The 22,486-nt window shown below is 40.9% G+C and overlaps 2 long non-coding RNA genes across 2 annotated transcripts in view; both read right to left on the bottom strand.

Moving 5' to 3' along the window:
- Positions 1-2,593: 2,593 nt before the first annotated feature.
- Positions 2,594-11,795, bottom strand: LOC148132240 (uncharacterized). The gene is made up of 2 exons (XR_015747764.1): positions 10,263-11,795; positions 2,594-3,134 (listed from the first exon to the last, which is right to left on the bottom strand). It is a non-coding gene; the product is annotated as an uncharacterized LOC148132240 (long non-coding RNA).
- Positions 11,796-17,276: 5,481 nt separating this feature from the next.
- LOC113420757 (uncharacterized) overlaps positions 17,277-22,486 on the bottom strand; it is a 59,795-nt gene continuing 54,585 nt past the window's right edge. Inside the window, exon 2 of the long non-coding RNA XR_003372090.2 lies at positions 17,277-18,481. This is a non-coding gene — a long non-coding RNA (uncharacterized LOC113420757). The remainder of the gene's footprint in view (positions 18,482-22,486) is intronic.

A 22,486-nucleotide genomic window follows, 5' to 3' on the forward strand; every position in this document is an offset into this window, starting at 1 on the left:
TCCTCCCGACTGGGACAGTCTCTTTCCAACAGCCCCACAGTTAAACATCCACATTGCCCTGTCACCAGTAATGAATTAAACCAGGGGTCTCCAAATTTGGCAACTCTAAGATTTCAACTCCCAGAATTCCTCAGCTAGTCATGTTGGCTGGGCAATTCTGGGAGTTGGTCCACAAGTCTTAAAGTTGCCCAAGTTTGGAGACTCCTGCTTAAATCATCTGCAAGATGCTCTCTAGACTTCCATCACCCCCTGCCAGCGCACCCTAAAATTACCATGATTTTCCTGGTTTGAATGAAAACCCCAAAGCACATGAATTTTTCTCTTATACAGTATGTGTCTTCCTTTTCAAGGTCAACACTCTGCTCTTGGACAACTGGAACACAGGACCAAAGGCCAGAGGGCTGCAGCATTCAAGGTGCCTCGCTCTGAATTTAGTTAGTACTAGCGACTACTTATTAGCTGGGATGTCATGAGCCTCAGCTTAATTACAGCTCTAAAACTTGTCAAACTAGCTTTTGTAGTGATCTCTCCTCCCCCCCCCGCCCCCATCCCTCCACTGTGCTTCCTGGGGAGCTAAATGAGAAAGTACAGGTGTCCAAAGGAGCCCAATGTAAATCACAACTGAGTAACGTCAGCTCTATATCGGTCTGAGGTTTTGCTGGCCCTCATCACATATTTAGGACAACATTGCCTCCAAATAATGTTTCTGTAGTGGCTTATTTTGCATTGGGAGGAGAAATAGTCCCTGAGCACACAGGGGTCTTGTGTAAATGTCTAGAAGAGCCCTTTTCTGCTGTGGCTCCTCCCCTTTGGAAGATTGTATTCCCTCAAGGAGAGATCCTCACTCCTGGCTTTCTGTAGGGCCTGAAGATCTGACTCAGCCAGTTGGCCTGGGACCTCAATGAGAGTGCATCATGTTGGATTAAGGAAACTTCTGTATTTTATGCTCCAATCCATTTTTAATGGTAAATTGTTACTGGTATTTATTGTTTTAATGTTTGCCCATTTTTAATGTTTGTAAACTACCAATAGTTGCCTCTGGACGAGGTAGGCAATGCACATATTTAATAAATAAATGAAAATAAATAGATGCAGTGGAAGCAATGCTCCGGATCCTTCTTTATCATACAAGTGCTGAGTGGATTATAACACGGAGAAGAACATCTGGACCTACAGTAGTTTACAACCACAGGGACCAAACCCTATAACACGGGTGGGCTTGTTAGAGTCCACCCCATCAGCCTCAAGTCATTGGTTTGGGATGATTAGAGATATATTATTGTATTTTAGGGTTGCTGTTTCTCATTTTGTGGTTTTAAATGTGCACCAACCTGAGTCACCTTTTGAGGGAAAGCTTCATCATTGCCTGATTGGATAAATAAGGTGGAGTTGGCAGCTTCAAGGTGGCCACATCCGGCTCATTTTTCTTAAGACAGACCAATAAATTGGGACTCTGAGCTCAGCCAGACTGGCAGAGGCCTGTGAGCTGAGGAACAGCTTGCATATGGTTGGTTTGGTGCCTTGTTTCAAAAGCCAAGGATAAGACCAACATTTTGAAGTCGACATTCAGTCCTAAAAGCAACACAGAGCTGCTTTGTGCTTCCAACAGTAGTGGAGATGGCCATTTACACCACCATTTCTCACTTGGAGAAAAGTTACAACTCTCAAGGATTGGCCAAAGTTATAGAAGCTGAAGAGTTGGCCCATTTGCCTTCCTGAAAGTGAGCAAAAATGCATCTCTTTCTCTCTCCCCCCTCCCCCCTTTCTCTCACACACACATTTACTTTGATTCAGAATGGACTTTCTCTTCCCTCTTCTCCTCCCTCTTCTTCTTCCTAGCTGGTAAGAGGAAAAGCTGCCCAAATCTGACACCGTTCGATGGAGTGAATAATATTTCCCATGCCAAGGCATATGCATATATATCTTTATATATATATATAAAGAGAGAGAGAAAGAGAGAGAAAGAGAGAGAGAGAGAGAGAGAGAGAGAGAGAGAGAGAGAGAGAGAGAGAGAGAGAGAGAGAGAGTCAGTCCTCCAATACTACAAATTCCCTCCTCGTGACACCACAAATTTGACAACTGTGTTCTTATTTCCTCAGGAAATTTCAAATGGCTTTGGGACTGAAGTAGAATGGGCACGATCCAGCTTCTCAGATGGCCACTACATGTGTGTAAGAGATGGATTCCCACTGGACTTAATAAAGCCATGGGGCCTTGGCTGGATAGCCAAAATATACATAAAAAGGGGTCCTGGCTCAGCACGCTGACTAGAAATATTGGCTTGTCTGCCCGGTTTCAGAGATAAAGTTGATCTTTGCAATGCTTCCATTTCCCAAGGACTTTAAAAAAAATTGATAGAATTCCAGGGCCTGTTTTTTGAGGAAGAGAGAAATGTGCAGTTTCAGCAAGTTCAACTTAAAAAAAAATCATTTGTTTATTTAATATATTTTATCATGCCATGCCCCACAAGCACTTGTAGCCCTGTATAAATAACATAAAAAACAAAACAGCAGATCAAATGTATTGATCAACCAATATACCCACAGCCTCAGCCTGTAAAATCGCAACTTAAACAGGATAAAGTACAACTAAGTGTAATTAAATACACCCGTTTATTTTTTGTTTTAAAGTTTTCTTCAGTTCTGGAATACTGATTCATGCATCTCTGAGTTCAACTCATGATGAATTAAGCAATGAAGAACTTTCAGTAGATTTATTAAAGTCAAGTCAGCCAAGACAAAACAGAGCAGGACATAAATATTTCAGAACACATAGCATTAGGCAATACCAAAAAAATAATGAATTGTAAATATTCAACATTGCTTAACTACTAACAATGTGTCAAAAATATTCATGCAGTGCTAATTAATTCACTAACGAAGAAAGGAATTCTATCAATTGATCTGGTTACAATATATGAAGAAACCTGGATATTCTTGAATTCAAAGCTGGATGCAGCATTATTTTTCAATGGCTCTTGTCGTTAACAACACTAGCTCTGTGATGAATGCTGTTAAATCAGATCTTCAATACATTTCCAGACTGATCCTATGCATCTGGACTCCAGGTTTACTCCTTTGGCATTCAGTGTATGCTGAGTGATGGGTGCTGTGATCCAACCTATCTGCAAGGACCTATTTGGGAAGGCCCAGACAGGGATGAGAGCAGGGATGCAGGTAGTTCTCGACTTACAGCCATTTGTTTAGTGACGGTTTGAAATTACAATGGAACTGACTTATGACCATTTTTCACACCACCATTGCAGCATCCCCATGGTCATGTGATCAAGATTCGGAGGCTTGGCAACTGGCATGTACTTATGATGGTTGCAGTGTCCTGGGGTCATGTGATCAACTTTTGCATCCTTCCGACACGCAAAGTCAATGGGGAAGAAGCCAGATTCAGTTAACAACCATGTTACTAACTTAACAACCACAGTGATTCACTTAACAGTGGCAAGAAAGGGCAGAAAATGGGGCAAAACTCACATAACAACTGTCTGGCTTGGCAATGGAAATGTTGGGCTCAATTGTGGTTGCTAGTCAAGGCCCACCTAACCTTGACTTGCTTGACAATTTTTGAGGCAGTGTCCTCTGCTAAGGACAGTTCACCCTTTACCTTCTAAGATAGCAATTCCAGTCAACTGTGCTAAAAAAGGCTAGAAATTTGAGCCCCCTCTTCTCCATCAGTAGATAACACTGGGTTCCTGGCAAGTCTATGTATACTCTGTGTCCTAAAACTCAATTTAAAAAGTGTGCTCTATCCCACCATCGGGTCTATGGGGTCAACCTGTACTCTTACACCATGTCCAGAATCGGAAACTCCCAACTTCCAAGTTGTACCCCTGATTTTGGACTACCTGTAGCTAGAAGGTGCTGCATCGGCTTGATCATGTTGCTACCTTTGCTATAAATATCTAACTATAACAACCCTCTTGGGTCCCTATGAATAATTCTCACACCCTCCCTGTTACTTTGCTGAAATCAGAGGTGGTGATACTTATGTGGTCCTTCGTCTCAAAGAAAACTTTAATACAGCGTGGTGCATCTCAGGAGCTGGCTAAGACGGCAAGTGGTGCTAGTGGCATTTCCTTTTGCTGTAGCTACATTACCAGCCCATTAAAAAAGAAAAACAATAGAAAAATTAGTTTTTGGACATATGCAGCAGCTAAATGCTGTAGAGAAAAGGGCCTTTGAGATGTTATCGGATGGTGAAGGAAAAAATGCTTCAGAGTCACAGTGTTTCACTGAAGTCGGATAAGCTGGTTTGGGGGGGCAGGGTTCTCTCTCCACTTTTTTTTTTTTAAACAAGTTTTATTAATTTTTTCAAAACACACAAGTCGTCATTATCCATTACATATTTAAACCTTTTTCCATTATAAATTTAACAAGTCAGATAAACTATAATTCTGTTTTAAACCATTTCCATATAAACATACAAAAACCTCTTATCCATTTTCTCTTTCTTTCTCTTTACTCTTATTCCATTTTATTATTATTATTTCATCTATTTCTTTCTGACTTAGTTACCATTATTCTCATTCTATATTTCTGCAAGATTTCATAGTTCTCTCTCCACTTTTATGATATCATCGTCATTATGACCGTCATCCTTTTTTACTAGCCTTTCCTTGCCAGATTGATCTACTACAAGATTGTGTTTGCTTTTCTTTATAAAAGTCACATTTTTTTTTCTTTTTCACATTCCATTTCTCCCTCCCCAGATTAAAAAAAATGATACATCTGAAAGAAATACCACAGCACACAGTGGGCCGGTCCCAGCATTGGCAATTTCCTTCAGACTGAAATGTTATCGCCTGGCTGAGTACATTATTGTGCGAGATAGCTGAGCTTTCCCAAATGTCAAAATTCAAGTCAGAGATGCCTCAGTGCTTGTTATCAAAATGCTTTTGTTTTACTTGAAAGCCCTGAGAAAAGATAGAGGGAAATTCTCCACAAAGAATCAGAGACGTGGCAAACTCATGAGGAAATTCACCTTAGGAATGAATAAATCTGTTCATTTGAGAACTATATGTCTTTCAGAGGTTCCTACTCCTGACTGTCTTATGAGACTTTTAAAAATTCTCCCCAAAATATCCCTGATGAAGAGGGGGAGGGGTTGTCAACCTATTCTCCAAAGCACCTGAGGGTAGAAAAAGAAGCAATGGATGGAATCTAATCAAGGAGAGAAGCAACTTAGAACTAAGGAGAAATTTCCAGACAGAACAATTAATCAGTGGAACAACTTGCTTCCAGAACTTGTGGGTGTTCCAACACTGGAAGCTTTTAAGAAGAGATTGGACAACCATTTGCCTTAAATGGTATAGGGTTTCCTGCCAGAGCAAGGGGTTGGGCTAGAAGACCTCCAGGTTCCCTTCCAACTCTGTTTCTCTGTTATTTATTTTTGTAAAAAAATCCCTTCCAATATATATATGGATTGTGTAGAGAATGTTGATGCCTTTCAGTTGCCAAGAATTGCATCACAATTTTTAGGGGAAAGTGAAATTTGATGGATAACGAATCTTTGGTCAACACAGGAACGTAAGAAGAACAGATGAATGTTAATATAGGAAAACTCACAAAGATTGGATGGCTATGACAGTCCGATTTGACATGTACCCTGAACAGGAGTTTCTGTGGCTTCTCTACAATCCAGAACATACTTTGCTGGCTTGAATAGGATGTCAGCTCAGTCTGAGGGCTTCTACAGGATTAATGCCACACTTTCCCTCATTTTTCTAAAGGCTTAGGTAACCTTCACCCCAGGTTGCAATCAATAAATACTGACTGTATGTCTATTTCTGCAGAATGGGATGTTTTTGTAAAAAAATTCATAGGGTGCAGCCTATCAAATTTCAAATAAATAACACCACGCTTTTGTATTTAAAAAAAGACAATAAATAGGCCACAGGGTGCCTGTAAGCAAACATGTGTTTGCAAGTTCTTCTCATCATCCTCTGTCCCACTTCATTTCGTGTTTTAAAGTGCTTTTGATTAAAACAATATTCAGTGGCAAGTTAAAATGCTACAAAGCAAAACCCAAGCCGATGAAATCATTTTTATTAACCAGAATGCATCGGGCTCCAAAGGCGTTCTTAGAAAAATGAAAAGGATAGGTTAAAGGGGTTTATTTTGCTTGGTTTGGGATGCTTACCTGCTTAGAAAAAGGTAGGGATCAACAGAGGAATACTAGGAAGAACCTAGAGAAAGAGTGCAAAGAAGAGCAACAAAGATGATTAGGGGACTGGAGACTAAAACATATAAAGAATGGTTGCAGGAACTGGATATGTCTAGTCTGATGAAAAGAAGGACTAGGGGACACATGATAGCAGTGTGCCAATATCTCAGGGGCTTCCACAAAGAAGAGGGAGTCAAGCTATTCTCCAAAGCACCTGAGGGTAGGACAAGAAGCAATGGGTAGAAACTAATCAAGGAGAGAAGCAACTTAGAACTAAGGAGAAATTTCCTGACAGATAGAATAATTAATCAGTAGAACAACTTGCCTCCAGAGGTTGTAAATGCTCCAACACTGGATGTTTTTAAGAAGAGATTGGTCTGAAATGGTGCAGAGCAGGGGGTTGGACTAGAAGACCTCCAAGGTCCCTTCCAACTCTGTTATTCTATAGACAATTTGGGATGAACCCCCTTGGAATGGGGTGGGAATAGGAATGGGAAAAAACCACAACTGTTTGCCTTTTGATCCATTTCTTTTTAAAAAAGTTTTTAAGAGTTGTTAAGAAGAGATTGAACAATCATTTGTCTGGAATGGTATACGGTTTCCTGCCTGAGCAGTGGGTTGGACTAGAAGACCTTCAAGGTCCCTTCCAATTCTGTTATTTGGTTCTGTTATTCTTTTCGTTTTCGAGGAGCTTGATCCAGTATAGCAACCATTTTGTGCCTAGTGGCTTCCTCTCTGGGCAGCCATTTTGGGAGAGGCTTATCTTTGTAATTCTCAAATTCCTACCCACCCTTTGCTTCTTGCTTGCTGCAGATGAGCTGCCTCACCTTCATATTTCTAGCGCTGTTTAACCGAATACATTTTAAAGTGTACAGCCACCCACTGGCAATTGCCCATGGAAAAGAAGGCAAACTGAGCTGGTGCGAAATGCCACTTTGGGGGCATCGCAAGAGATTCTCAGAGTGAGGGCTATAGGAAAAAAGGCTGGCCTTTTTGGGCATGAGTTCACACTCAAACATTAGGGTCTGTTTTCAGTAACCAGGCATCCTTGGTGGCCTTCAGAATGTCATATTTGCAAGACAAGGACTTTAGTTCAGTGACAAACGAGCATATATCATGGAGATTGATTGTCAGCACCTCCGTATATATTTAGGGATTGTTAGCAAGCAGGAAACAATATCCTCCCATTGTAACTGCGTGTCACACATTCCCAAAGTATAACAAATCTGGGAAGACAAAGGCATGGCTGGAGACAGTCCAGGGAATCACCATAATTTAGAGCTGGAGATCTCTCTGCTCTCACAGCAACCCTTCTCTCGTTATTTGCATTTCTACACAGGCTCCTACCATAAAAGTGCTTTAAAAGTGTGCCTATCATATGACAGAATTTGAATATGGTGGGTTGCTTTTTGAAAAGAAGTTCCCAATCCCGCCGAACTTAATCCTTGGTTCTTCATCCCCTCTTCATGCCCACACTCTAACCTTACAAGCACATCTTAATACTAAATGGGTGAAATGTTCTTTACAAATGGAAGCCAAATTACAGTTAAGTAACGATATGACAAATTGTCATCCATAATGTTCACAAGTGACAAGAAGAAAACCTTCAGCTGCCCATGCTTCATTTCTAGGCATTGTTAAAACATCATAGCAACTGGAGGAGAAGTACTAGTTAATTAGCCAATTATTTTTTAAAAAACTTTCTTCCTAGTCAATTTAAAGGGATTAACAAAGCTGAAAGTGACCTTGGAGGTCTTCTAGTCCAACCCCCTGCTTAGGCAGGAAACCCTACACCATTTCAGACAAATGGTTATCCAATCTCTTCTTAAAAACTTCCAGTGTTGGAGCATTTACAACTTCTGGAGGCAAGTTTTTCACTGAATAATTGTTCTAGCTGTCAGAAAATTTCTCCTTAGTTCTAGGTTGCTTCTCTCCTTGATCCAGTTTCCATCCATTGCTTCTTGTCCTGCCCTCAGGTGCTTTGGAGAATAGGTTAACTCCCTCTTCTTTGAGGCAACCCCTGAGATCTTGGAACACTGCTATCATTGATAGGGTAAAAAAAATCAAGATGGTGGTTTCAACTGTATAGTAGAAGTTCTGTCTGTTTTTTATGTATATTACATTCTCAAAGGGGACAGATCTTCAGTCATATGGCCCTGGACTCTTCCGACACTACAACTTGGTGGATGCCTGTGGATATACAAGTAGACCTCAGATTACAATCAACGGAATTGGTACTGGAATTTCTGTTGCTAACCAATGCTTAAATGAGCCGTGCCTGATTTTATGACCCCTTTTGCCCTAGTTGTTAAGTGAATCACTGCAATTGTTAAGTAAATCATACAGTTGTTAAGTGAATTCAGCTTTAACCATGGACTTGCTTTGTTAGAAGCCAAGTGGGAAGGTTGGCTTCCTCCCCAGGATTCTGCATCTGTTGTAAATACATGCTGATAGCCAAGAACCCAAATTTTGATCATGTGACTGTGGGGATACTGCAGTGGACATAAGCATGGGGATTGATCAGAGGTCACTTTTTTCAGTGCTGTTGTATCTTTGAATGGTCACTAAACAAATAGTCTCAAGTATTCCTGTTTTTTCACTGCCTTCACCCACTCCTCAAAACCACCACTTCAATCTTTTCAGACAGTAAACTCAAGTTTAGCCAATTTGCTTTCTGGGTCAGTCAGGGCTCCATTTTGATTTGTAAAAGGGAAGGGCAAGTTTCAATAACACCATCAAGCAGCTGGGATTTCATCCTTTTCCCACAAGGAGATTAAGCGTTAAAACTGCTCATAACTTTATCTTATGGGATTGCCTGCTTTTTCATAAAAAGCCTCATTGAAAAAGTAGCTATTGCTGTGAAATTTTAATATTTCCTGTCAAGTCATTGGATTAATTAAACATCATGTATCATGGGGAACATTTTCTACTCCTGGGTAAATAATATTTTCACTGCGTCCATCCGTTGAGGATCAAGCTCCTGAAGAAGTCACTGGCCTTCGTACACACAGCAGGGAAGGGCAGTTCAAATCAACATTGTACTGTTGTTAAGCCCTTCAGGCCATGAATCCCCTTGAGATGGGGTGATTCCTATGGAGACTGTCAGTTCTCTGGGTCATGGTAGTCCCAATGGTACTTTTTTTCAGAGGCAACTGGACTTTCTGGTTTTTCTTTGAAGACATTTCACTTCTCATCCATGAAGCTTCTTGGATGAAAAGTGAAATGAAGAAGCTTCTTGGATGAGAAGAAAAACGTCTTCAAAGAAAAACCAGAAAGTCCAGTTGCCTCTGGAAAAAGGCACCAATGGGATCTGAGATTGATTGATCCATCGACTGATTAAATAAATAAATAAATAAATAAATAAATAAATAAATGCTTTCCTTTCTTGATATAATGGATGAATGGTTCGCTCCGTTCTCCCTCCCTCTCCATTACCTCCTTTTCTTTAAATAAAATAATGGAAGATTGATGGTCAGTGAAAGTTCTTAGAACTTCCAATGTTTCCGGTGATACGTTTTAGAGGTATGTGAAAAAAAACCTAGGCCCGTTAGGAGTTCTAGAGTTGGTAGACAGAGGGAATGGCTGTGAATGGGGCTGAAGATCTTCTAATGCTTTGGGGATTGTTGGATTTGAAAATTTTGTTTAGATCATAATGACTGGTGCTTCTGGAGGCTAATATGAGTTTACTCAAATGTGCCACCAATCACCTACTTGACATTAAGATTGTAGAGTGGCAGCAGTGATGGTGAGTGTCTCTTTGTGAACAGCCGCAGTTGCTTCTCTGGTCAATTCAGTGGTACTAGTTATGGGATCCTGAGTATGCAAGGTTTTGGTGTGCTGCTGTGCCGTAGTGACTGGGTTGTGCCACTGGGATCACAAGAAAGCTGTCTGCTCCCAGTGCTCTTTGTGCCTTCGCAATGAGTGTTTGAGTGTCGGCCAAAGGTGTGACAGTTAGGCCTGAGATCTGTGTTTTCCAGTTTTGAAAGGTTGTAATGGATGGCTGTCTTGGACTGGGGACAACTGATCAGAAATTTGTTTTATTTTCCCTCTGGGTGTGAGACTGAAGGGCAACATATCCTTCTTACCTTCTCAGATAACACCAGGCTGTAATTGGGTTAGACTGGGTTGTTTTCATGCCCTGATTAGTCATGTTGAAAGCAGTCACAGGATTGGACGTAGCAGTCTGGGTATGTAGCAGTCTGGTGGTGGGGACAGCTGACTTGTTTAGGCCTGAAGTCTTCTATGTACACAAACAGACACAACAGAAGGAGACTTAAGGTTCTGACAAGTCATCTAGTCTGGAAGTAGTTGGGGATACCTGGATGTTGGATGAAATCCATAGAGCTAGCGGCATAAATAGCAGGGTGGGTTCAGTTCCAGGAAAGGGCAGTGTGACATCTCTGGTGTGAAGAGCAGAAGAAAGGATGAAGAGATAGTGGGAGAAGGCTGATCTCGGGGAAAGTATACTGGTAGTTCTCAACTTACAACAGTTCATTTAGTGAGTGTTTGAAGTTACAATGGCACTGGAAAGGTGACTTATGACCATTTTTCACATAACTGTTGCAGCATTCATGTAATCAGAATTCAAACGCTTAGCAACTCTCATATTTATGACAGTTGCAGTGTCCTAGGGTCATGTGATCACCTTCTACGACCATCTGACAAGCAAAATCAGAGGAAGCGGCATTCACTTCCACAACCGTGTTATTAACTTAACAACTGCAGTGATCCACTTGACAACTGTGGCAACAAGGTCATAAATGGGGGAAAACTCACTTAATGACTGTCTTGCTTAGCAATGGAAATTTGGGGCTCAATTATGGTGATAAATCAACTACCTGTATTTGGAATCTAGTATAGATGATGCCTTCTGGGCTCAACCCCAATGTCTGATCCTCAAATTCTCAGAGATCTTGTATTCAGTTGTTGCTGTTCAATGTCAGGTAGGCCTGCAATAAGACTAGAAAACTCAGGAATGTGAACCATTCAATTTTTTTGGTGGAAAAAAACCATTTATGGTAACAGAATCTTGAAAACCTGTTAAAGCTATTTTCCAGATCAACCTATATCTAGCATAATTAAGGTAGAGTTACTCTATGTCTCTTTCTCACAAAAGTCTTCTAAAATAAGGATATTTTTTCTGTGACAATTCAGTTTCCTCCCATAATACCTTGCTCCCTCTTTCATGTTCCTCAGGTCTGGTGTGGATATTCCATCACATTATTTCATCCAAGTTATTATGGATGTGGGGGCTGACTTGACATGCATTATCAAGATCTGGATGGGCACTTTGAAAGAGGTTTCTCTCTTGGAAATATGTTCACTTGGATTGAACACAGCACAGTTGTGGAGAGTGTATGGAGATCTTTTGTGGGTTTCAGTGTCATTGTTCCACGCAAAATTGAATATGAGTTCCTGTTTGTGAAGTTAGGCTCTAGGACAGCGGTCCCCACCCTTTCTGTCTAGATGGCCCAGCAGGGGCGGTGGGAGAGGGAATATAGTTCCCTGTGAGTGTCAGGCGAGTGTGCATGAGGGCAAGCAGCTGCCACTCATGTGAGGGAAGCTTCATGCGCGAGCACAAGCGGCATGCGCAGATGAAGCTTTGCTTGCTCGCCTGCTGCTTGTGTGGTCTGGTTCCTAACAGGCCACAAACCAATATCTGCCTGCAGCTTGGGGGTTACGACCCCTGCCTTAAACCAATTTCTCGTAGCTTGATGCCCTCCAGAGGTTTTAGAACTTGAATGTCCAGGAATTGTTAAATTAAATTAAGGAAATTATAGTCTCAATATGTGAGGGTGGAGGTTTTCAGATTGGGAGCAGGTGATGGATGAGTCTAATGCAAGTATTTCAGCACTCAGATCACTGCTTTTATTTTTCACCATGAACAGAAAGAGAAAAAAAAATCAGAAATGATTAAATCAGTACTCAGCTTTAGAAATATCTGCATACAGATTCATACACTCCCTCATTTCACATGATGCTCTAAACATTTACGACACACACCCCGCACTATTAAATCAACAACGATGAGCAAAAGCTGTGTGCAATTTATAGACAAGCTTATACAATGTGCTGCTTAATATTAAAAGCCGCCTGTTGCAAATTATGATTTATTAGAGGCTGCAACTTTCTTATCGCCAAGGGGATATGTTTCAACTAGTTCTACACAAGACAGGGATTTCAAAAGCACAAGCATGCACACATCCACCATTTGCTATCGTTCATACCAATCCTATAAACATACATACTTCAGGGGTGTGGCTATATCCAAGGTTTAATATTTCTACTATAATTCATCCCACTAGTTAATAGAGGGATGAATTATAGTAGAAATATTAAACCTTGGACATATTCTAGTCATTTGTCCATCTGTTAAAGCAATAAAGACCTGGATTCCCCCCCCCCAACACCCCCAGTACCGAGGTCAGCATGTTGATATAGCTGATATTGGGTGATTGGTGGGGACCTCAACATTGTTTATTTCTTTAAATGGTTGCTGCATTGTATTGTGATTTTATGTTATTCCCCTCTTCCCAAGTTCCTTCTGGTAGATGGGTGACAATCTAAACTCTTTTAATAAATAAATAAATTACCACCAAAAAGTTCTGCTCTGGTCTAGTGATTTATTGTGAATAAATTGTCAAATTAACAGCAGCGGCTGCTTTTTACATTAATAGGAGGAAACATATTGACAGGAGCCTCCAACTTTTCCTTATAGCAACTCCCTGACAACGTGAGTTAGGATGGCTGCCTCCAGTAAAAAAAAAATCATAAGAATATTTTAATGAATAATGAAGCAATAAATCCATTTTTTTTAAAAAAAGTTAAGCATCAATTAGTAAATTAAAGCTTTACGTTAATAAATCAATTAACATTTAATTTAAACTTTCAGCAGATTTGAAAATTACGGAAGTTGCTTGGGGAATGGCTGCTTCAGTTCAGTTTCCTTGCAGTATAGCAAAGAGGATATAAAATATTTAATTAATATTTATTAAATTTAAAAGAGGAAAGCAAAAGAAAATGAGAGAAAACACCTAACAGGAGATGAATTTCTCTCAATTGAATTCTATCCTAGATCTCCTTGATTATTTCTGAATGGCAACTTTATTGATGTTCTGCTATAACAGATTAACACCCAACCAATGAATTAATTGATCAATCTGTCAACAAGTTGATGATTAATCTGCTGAATGTTCTCTAATCAGTTGGTAGCTTTACACAAGCATTGCATTGGAAATGTATGGAACGTGCAACATTTTTGCCACTTCCTGTTCTACTACCAGTGAAATCACTGCAAGGAAAAATACTTACCTGAAACGACTAACCTGTGAATAAGGTTCTTTCAGGCCTGCAGTAATATGTAGCTCAACCCAGCCTCTGATCAGACTTGGTTGTATTGTTGAGGACTGGCAACTCGTATTTAGTATGAAGTGTCTACTTGTGTAAAGAATCTGCCTCCAGACCTTTGCTTGATGCTGATCCAGAATAACCTTCAGTCTTGGAGAAGGCTGGCAGATACACAAAAGTCTGAAGGAAGATGTTCTCAGGGTAAGATGGTGGATACCAGAGGCCTATCAACCCTTGTCTTGATACCCAGCAGGTGCTCGCTCCTATTGAACAGTTGGAGTGATTTAATAAAAAAGGGGGTGCTACATGCTATAAAACTACTGCAGTCTAGAGACAGCTTAGAGAATGTGCCCACCTGTCTAGAAACTCTAAACCAGGGGTGACCAATCTTCTCAACTTTAAGACTTGTAGACTTCAACTCCTAGAATTCCTCAGCCAGCCATGGTGGTTAGGGAATTATGAGGGTTGAAATCCACAAATCTTAAAGTTGCCAAGTTTGGAGACCCTGATTTAAACCATGGTTCATTAACATGGTAAAGAGCCTCTCAGGAGGTCTAAGAGCAAGGATTTTCAAACTTGGCAAGTTTAAGATTTGTGGATTTCAACTCCCAGAATTCCTGAGCTAACATGACTGGAGGAGGAATTCTGGGAGTTGAAGTCCACAAATCTTAAAGCTGTCAAGTTTGAAGACCCCTGGTCTAGAGGTGGTGAAGGAAAAGCTTTTCTCACTTTGCTATCTGGTAAATAGACTGTCTGTCTGTCATCTATCATTTGTCTATCATCTATCATTTGTCTGTCTATCTATCAATCATCTATCTATCTATCTATCTATTATCTATCTATCTATCTATCTATCTATCTATCTATCTATCTATCATCTATACTATCCGTCCGTCCTTCCACCACCCATCCATCTCTCTCTCTCTCTCCCCCTCCCTCTCTCCCTCCCTCCCTCTCTCTCTCTCTCTCTCGTCTATCTAATCTACCTATCGTCTATCTATTATCTATTACATTTTTGAATCTCCCATCCTCCTTCCAGAGGAACTCTGGGCGAGGGACAGTCCAAAATGCACTCTTAATATTCCAGGTGGGTCCATCAGCCCAGCCCCCCCCGCCAAAAAAGTTGGAAAACTCTGACCTCTCAACTAAGCAATTAAATTAAGTGGGCCTGGTAAAGAAAAACACAGTAGAGAACTCATTTAATGCACTGGGAGAAAAATCGGTACAGCAAAATACAATTGCCCCCTCCCAAAGTACTTAAAACATCCAGGTGTGGGGAAAAACAAGATTCCGCCCCCCCTGCAATTGACACCAGAGATTATGCTGGTTTCCAAGAGGAACTGTGCTGTCTAGCTGTGGAGGGGAGGCCATTGGCATTCCTCCTCGTCTTAACAGCCACCCATGATTTATGATCCAAAGGAAGCTGAAGAAAATTATTCCCACATAAGGAACAACAAGCGATCATTTCCTTTTCCAGACAAAGGGTCATCACTGGCTTTACGGTGCCTTGCAACGAGAGGATAAATATGATACGACAAAGAGAAAGCAAAGGGCAGAAAGGAAAGCATCCCCAAACATCCATAGCCACGGCAGGCCTTTTCCTGTTTGGAATGCTAAAAATACGTGAGAGTAATGGCTTTCTGGTCTGCAGCCTGATGCACAGTGAGCTAATGCTCCCTCTGCTGTGTTCAACACAACTTAAACACAGATAAAGCTAATCACATCCACAGGTGGTGCCAACAAAAACAGACGGACCCTTCCTTCTCACCTCTGTACCAATAGGACACATTTTCCAGACCATAGGTGGGGGAAAAAAATTCTAGTGGGAACATTTGCTTAAAGAGGCAACGTGTTAAAGAGATGACGTGGCTCGGTTGGGAGGGGCACCCCAAAATTTGAAGATGCAGATTTTATTTGTCTAGGCTTAGCTGTCACTCCCGCACGACTGAGTGACTGCAACTTGACATGGACCCTTAGCTGCTGAGAATAAAGGAAACACTGCCTTGAAGACTCTGCTCTAGAAGCATTCACAACTGTTGAGGATTGCAAACTTATACGAGTCTGCATGGGCTAACAGCTATGAAACTCCAGAGATTTTCTGGTGGACAAAAATAACTAAAGGTACAAATAGACATTTTTGAGATGTTTTCCTCCACCCTGCTTATGCTTCCATTTTGCTTTATTTCACTGCTCATTCCTTCCTTGTCAAAATTCAGATTGTAATTTTCTTGGGACAGAGCTCATTTGGAAAGCCCATGAGATCCAACAACTTGTTTCCAAATGTCTGGTTCTACTAAATATCTGGGGGAAGTTCTCAACCAGGTATTTGTTTAACCAGAATTTTTTTTTTTGGGGGAGGGGGGGGAATTGTTCAATCAATCAGAGGCCCACAGACTTATTGAGAGTCAGTCATACTTAAAATTAGATTGTTTATAAATTTGAGATCCAACCAGCCAGGGCAGATCTTGAAAAGCTAACCTGTTAGTCATAGGATGAGAGACCAAGCAGGACATTTAAGGCTATTGACATGACTGGAATTTTTTTTAAAAAATTAAATAAGTCCCGAAAGGCACCACTAGCAAACTATGTTGCCAAGGGTGAACATTATCAGGAAATTAAGTTAACTTGAAAGACTTTTCTTTCTTTACAAGTATTGACCAGGATCTTATCCCCATTTGTACCTCCACTCTTTAAAACCTCTAAACCAGCCTTCCACAAGATATATGGAATCTTGAAAACCTGATGCTACTGATGAGGAATAAATTGGTTACAGTTCTAGATTATATACAGATTACAATGAAACATCGTCATTCTCTATTGAAACAGCTGTCTAAAACTTTATATACATATTGGTATAAGAAGCCTTTTTATTGAAAAATATAAACTTAATTATACATTGCATCAATTACTTTCTACTATGAATTTATTACAATTCCATCTCTTGGGGTATGTCTGAATATAGCAGGGTTACAGCTTTCCCTCCATCCACTTTTTAGAAACCTTGTAGTCATACTCGGCTCAGTGGATCCCCACCAAAATTGCAAAACACACACAAAACTTCTCCCTCAAAAGAAACAAAACCCCCACCAATGCCTTTATCTTTGCTTACCAAAATATTGATTACCTGAAGACATCATTGGGGCTAGGTGTGATTACTCTCCGTGTCATGACACGTAATATTTAGTATGTATCCAAGAAGAAAGCAATTAGTAAATAACATCCAAGACTGAACAACTTGGAAACAACCAATTTTATTTTACTTAATCTTCACCAGATCTTTTCAGAGGACTGGATACTGTCCAGAGAATAAGCATCTGTCATTAATATCCAAATATCTTTTCCTTTCTCTATTCCGTCCTTTACAGCAGGGGTCTCCAACCTTGGCAACTTTAAGACTTGTGGACTTCAACTCCCAGAATTCCTCAGCCAGCAAAGCTGGCTGAGGAATTCTGGGAGTTGAAGTCCACAAGTCTTAAAGTTGCCAAGGTTGGAGACCCCTGCGTTTACAGCACATCTAGTCAGAAAGAAAGAAGAAACACTGAAATACCCACCCACCCCTTTTTATTCTTCATATGTTGCTAGATTTCATCTGGAAGCTTGGATCCAAATCTTGGTTTAGCTTTAATTCTCACTGCTCAAAAAAAAGAGCATGCTTTATAGGGGCAAAATGAAATGATTTCTTACTGGTTTCAGTGAGTTTCCTGGAGAACAGTAATAGAGGGCAAACACAATGAACTTAGGAATCCCAAGCATTTATTGTAAGTTCCGTTTATTTTCAAAGCATTTGATATACAATGCGGCATTTTGCACATTAGAATAGCCAGCAGCAATTACTTTGATATAATTTGGAAAAGCATGTACCCTTCTAGAAAGGTAAAGGCTTCGCCGGACCAGTCATGTCCAACTCTAAGGAGAGGTGCTCATCTCCATTTCGTAGCAGAGGGAGCCAACATTGTCCAAAGACAATGGTCACATGACCACCATGGCTATATGCCAAGGCTCACGAAATACTGTTACCTTCCCACCGAAGTGGTACCTATTTACTGGCATGTGTATGCTTTCAAAATGCTAGGAGGGCAGGGGCAAGTAACAGAAGCTCACTCCGCCATGTGGCGCTCGGGTCTCAAACCCGGGCTGCTGACTTTACAGCCAGCAAGTCCAGCGTCTTAACCCCTGAGCCATTGCGCTCCTCGTGTAAAATAAAATAAAACATTAGTTGCACCAGTATGTCCTTCCTTAAAACAGGCAATTGATCCAGGGTCTAGAGCTGCACAGGAATAGCCTAACCAATTGGCTAGGTGGGCATAAGGAGGCCAAATGGTCTTTTGGGGGCAACTTTTCCTTTAGTCAACAGTTGAACAGCTGCTTTTCTGCTTACCTGTTTTAAGGTGTTGATGAAGATGGAGATAGTTATTGAAAGTACCCCCATTCATACTGGGTTAGAGACCAGCTTCTGTAAAGCTCTTCAGGGTGAGTTCATCTTTGTAGGCAACCTTGTCCCAGTTGGTGCCTTCCAAATGGACTACATGTCCCACCATTCCCAATTGCGAGTCAGAGATGAGGTAGACTATAGTTGATGTCATCTAGGAGGCTTCAAGGTTAAAGAAGATCATTTCCAGCTAATCGAAAGGTGTCAAATCTTCCAACCTCATCCACCTAATACAGCTAGTCCCTGCCTTATGGGAAGAGAATTTCCATCGCTAAGCAAGGTGGTTGTTAAGTGAATTGTGCCCACTTTACAACCTTTTTTTTTTACCAGTGAAAAAAAATGTGAAAAAAATCTACCTGAGAAATTCCCCATCTTTGTACCAGATTGGGAATAGCACCAAGTCTTGAAAGCAGTTGAGAAATTTAGTATAAAAGATTGCCCTTGCACAATTGAAACTTTGCAGCAGGGACACAAGTTGCAATGTTCTGTATAGTTGTCACTCAAGAAATGCTTCTTGGAAGCAGAGCCCTACAGACCAAAAAAAGAAAAAAAGAAAAGGATAAAATAGATTAGTTGCCAGAAGAAATCTAGGATAGGAAAATTCACCTCTTCAAACACAGATGTTACCATCCCTTTGCAGACTAAAGGAATTTAGAAATAGATCTAGGATGCTTCCAATACTTCATAAGAAGTATCTTCCGAGTTGCAGCAGCCCATCAGAAAAATGCAAGAAAGGATACAGTATTTGAAATTTTAGCAATCAGGTTTTAAGCACTTTCTGCAGCAAGGCCGTTTGGAAATATACGGACAGTGATGCGAGAGGAAGCTGGGTGTGATTCTTAGCGGTTAGGAGAAAGACTTGACTACTTCATGTTGTCCTGCCTTAAGACTAGCTGAAGCCAAGAGCTAGCTAGCAAGCAAAAATAATTGTTTTTTTTTTAAATCAGATGTGCATATGCAAAAATTTTCAGTCTTTTCCTAAGAGAGAGAGAGAGAGAGAGAGAGGTAGGGAGGGAGGGAGAGAAAAATGCAGCTTTTCTTGGCACGATCTTAATAGTCTTGGCAGAGAATATTTGCACAACCTTGTTCAGAGAAACATACCTCAGCTCAAGCTCATAAAAATGAAACCAGCTGAGATATAAACTGTTGTACAGTAGCTCTCAGGCAGAAAAGGCCTTCTGGTGTGTATGTTGGACTTGATGGAATCAGGTCAAAGAACTCCGTGGGGCTGTCTCTGACACTGGCTAACCTCTTCTGGGGAACACCATATGTGCCTCAAAACCCCATGTGCAAGGAAAAGACATTTGTTCAGCAGGGCACTTGGCAAACTTGGTCTATAGTATAAAAATTTCAGAATGTACTCTTAAGGCAGCTGCCAAAGTTTGAGCAAGCCCAATATGGTAGTTACCTAAGAGATCTGGCCTGCTCTGTATCTACAATATACCCATAATGTTGGTATAATACTTGATGTTGCAATATGTCTTTCTTCTTCTTTTTCCTTATCGCATGGTCCTTCACTTCTTTTACTTACTGTGCCTTACTTCTTTTCTGCACTTTGCCTAGCGCCGCTTACTACAAACGGGAACAGCATGATCTGTATGCGTGCATATTTACATTCAGCGCAGGGGAAAACTTGCGACACTCTTTAATAAATATTGTATCTCTCTGTTCAACAGAAGTGTGTTGCGGGGAGGAAGGGCCTGTCATGAACAACACCACAAAAAAGCACAAATAAGTCAACCTCTGTTCGATGCTGCTAAAGATTGGAAGAGTTTGCAACTCTTCTTTGACTGCAACGGAAGATCTTTACACCGTCGGATGGAAACCGAACTGTTGCCCCATGGAAACTCACCTTTGAAAATCTTTCTTGACTGCAGAGCATAGTTGAACATTGCAAGGAACAATAAGGATTTTTAGGGGCATTATGACTGGGTTAGTAAAACACAGCTGCCCCTGAAAGTCCCTCATTTTTCTTGCTGTCTCACACCGTCTTCCTTTGGGGTCCCCGGAAACAAGAGTGGTGAACTCCATTTTGCACAGATCAGCATACTTGACAAAAATCAACACAGACCTCTTTCTCTTTTTTTTTTTAACCACCCTTCTATCATTTTGAACAATCAGCTGCAATATGGTGAAAGCAAGCAAGTGTAGAGATGTTTTTATTTGCCCTTTCAGATCCCACCGAAAGAAATCCACATGTGTCATTTTTGTTCTTCCAAGTGAGCAAACAACCACAGATAATATCAAAGACTGTTAAGTTCTGCAGCATATAGAAGCTCTTGGGAGATGGATTGTCAATTGCTCTTGAATAATTGAAGCCAATTTAACATCCTTCAAGCTCAGACTAGTGCCGCTAAACCACCTTTCTAAAACCCGGTGTCCTTCAATTATGGGCCACACTGGCCAGAAAGGACATGAATTTGGCTTGATTGAGGAAGACACGTTGAGTGGTCAAACCTTGCTGCAAAATAAGAATTCTTTATATCCAATACTTCCATTTCACTATATGATATACAGCAGTGTCAACCCAACCTTTTTGGCATTAGGGACTGGTTTCATGGGGGAGGGGAAGGTTCTGTTTTTGCTCACTTGCCCACCACTCATCTGTAGTTTTGTGGACCGGTTCCTAACAAGCCATGGATTGCCATGGCCTGGGGGTTGGGGACCTCTGACATACAGTATAGTAGCATTTATCCATGTGATTTGCCACTAGTGGTAGCTCTCTCCCTCCCTCCATCTCTCTCATTCTATCCTATCCTATCCTATCCTATCTCTATTCCAGTCCAGTCCAGTCCATGCATCCTCTCCTGGCTTTACTATTTTTATAAATAACTCAAGGTGGCAAACATAGGTAATATTTCTTCTTTCTCCTATTTTCCCCACAATAACAACCCCGTGAGATGACTTGGGCAGAGAGAGAGTGACTTGCCCAAAGTCACCCAGCTGGCTTTCATGCCTAACACAGAACTAGAACTCCCTGGTTTTTCAACTACTGCACCAAACTGTTTCTATATTTTTAAATGCCACGACAGAGAAAGAAACCTGCAAGTACTACCAACTTGGTGGGGATGATCTGCTCATTTTATTTCAGGAGGACATTCTACCCCCACCCCCAAGTCAGGGCACAACTGAAAAACATGGGGACTATAATGCTTCAGATAATTATGGAAGGAAGGTCCAGTCATGGGTAACAATGACTCGACCTCAATCCCCTTCTAAAAAGTGGAAGTAACTTCAGTGGTAAGTAGAAGACCTATTCAAATTGTCTCCAGCCATGAGAGAGATGGTTGCTAGCTTCATGGCAAGGTCACTTGTGGAAGGGAACATGGTCTGGTTCCTCCTACTCCTGTCAAAAGAAGAGTATAAGGAGGAAGAGAAGGAATTAAAAAGTGCCTTATCTTTCCAAATATTTCAGACCCTAAGCTCTCCATTCCTTTGAATCATCTTTCATAGCCAAGGGAGGGGGGCGGGCTGCATACAGGTAGTCCTTGACTTACAACAGTTCATTTAGTGATTGTTCAAAGTTACAACAGCTCTGAAAAAAGGGACTTATGACCATTTTTCACACTTATGACCGCTGTGGCATCCCTATGGTCATGTGATCAAAATTCAGTTATTTGGTAAATGGTTCATATTTATTGACGGTTGCAGTGTCCCGCGTCACACAATCACCTTTTCCAACAAGCAAAGACAATGGGGAAGCCAGATTCACTTTACAACCATGTCACTAACTCGACAACTGCAGTGATTCACTTAACAAACGTGACAAGACAGGTCGTAAAATAGAACAAAATTCACTTAACCAATGTCTCATTTAGCAGCAGAAATTGTGATTGTAAGTCAAGGACTATATATATATTTGGTTCAGGGCTAGCATATGGGTTGCTCTCTGCTTTCCATTAGAGACACCAGGCTGACGTCAGCATCCTCAGAAACTCTATGACCACTGCTCAACAAAAGCAGATACTTTGCTAATCATCTATTAGAAGAAGAAAGAAACTAAGAAAGAGACTAGGAATGACAAGGCCAGAGCAGGACAATTCTCAGCTGATAGGCAACTTGTGATCCTCTGACTTCCCCAAGGGTACCACCGAAACCACAGATTTTCAGCAGGGCCACAAGAAGGGGGGGGGGAGAATAATTAAGGACTTGCCATGTATTCCGCTTGCTAAAATGGCCACTGATAGATTTAAGGGGAACTGTTCTAGAAGCGTCTCAACTTCTGGAGTGCATATTAAAAATGATTTAAGACAACAAAGTCTGCTGTTCATTAGACACCATATTAAACATTTTTACAGAAATATTTATAAAGAATTCCAAATGGTTTTTGCCATCTTAGAAGTTATTCCCTCTTCTCTTTCACATTAGGCGTGTATGTGTCTACTAAAGTGTTTTATTTTAAATGACAAGAATTACCTTTACTGGCTCACAAATGCAGGTTTTTACCTCTTTGCAAATACAGTAAGACTCATACTCCATCAAAGAGCAGAGACATCCACTTCCTGGAGGAAGGACTAGGGCAGATAAACCAGA

Source organism: Notechis scutatus, chromosome 2 (genome assembly GCF_049901735.1).
Source record: "Notechis scutatus isolate UNSWTSFEM ecotype Mainland chromosome 2, rNotScu1.2, whole genome shotgun sequence".
Lineage (NCBI taxonomy): Eukaryota > Metazoa > Chordata > Lepidosauria > Squamata > Elapidae > Notechis > Notechis scutatus.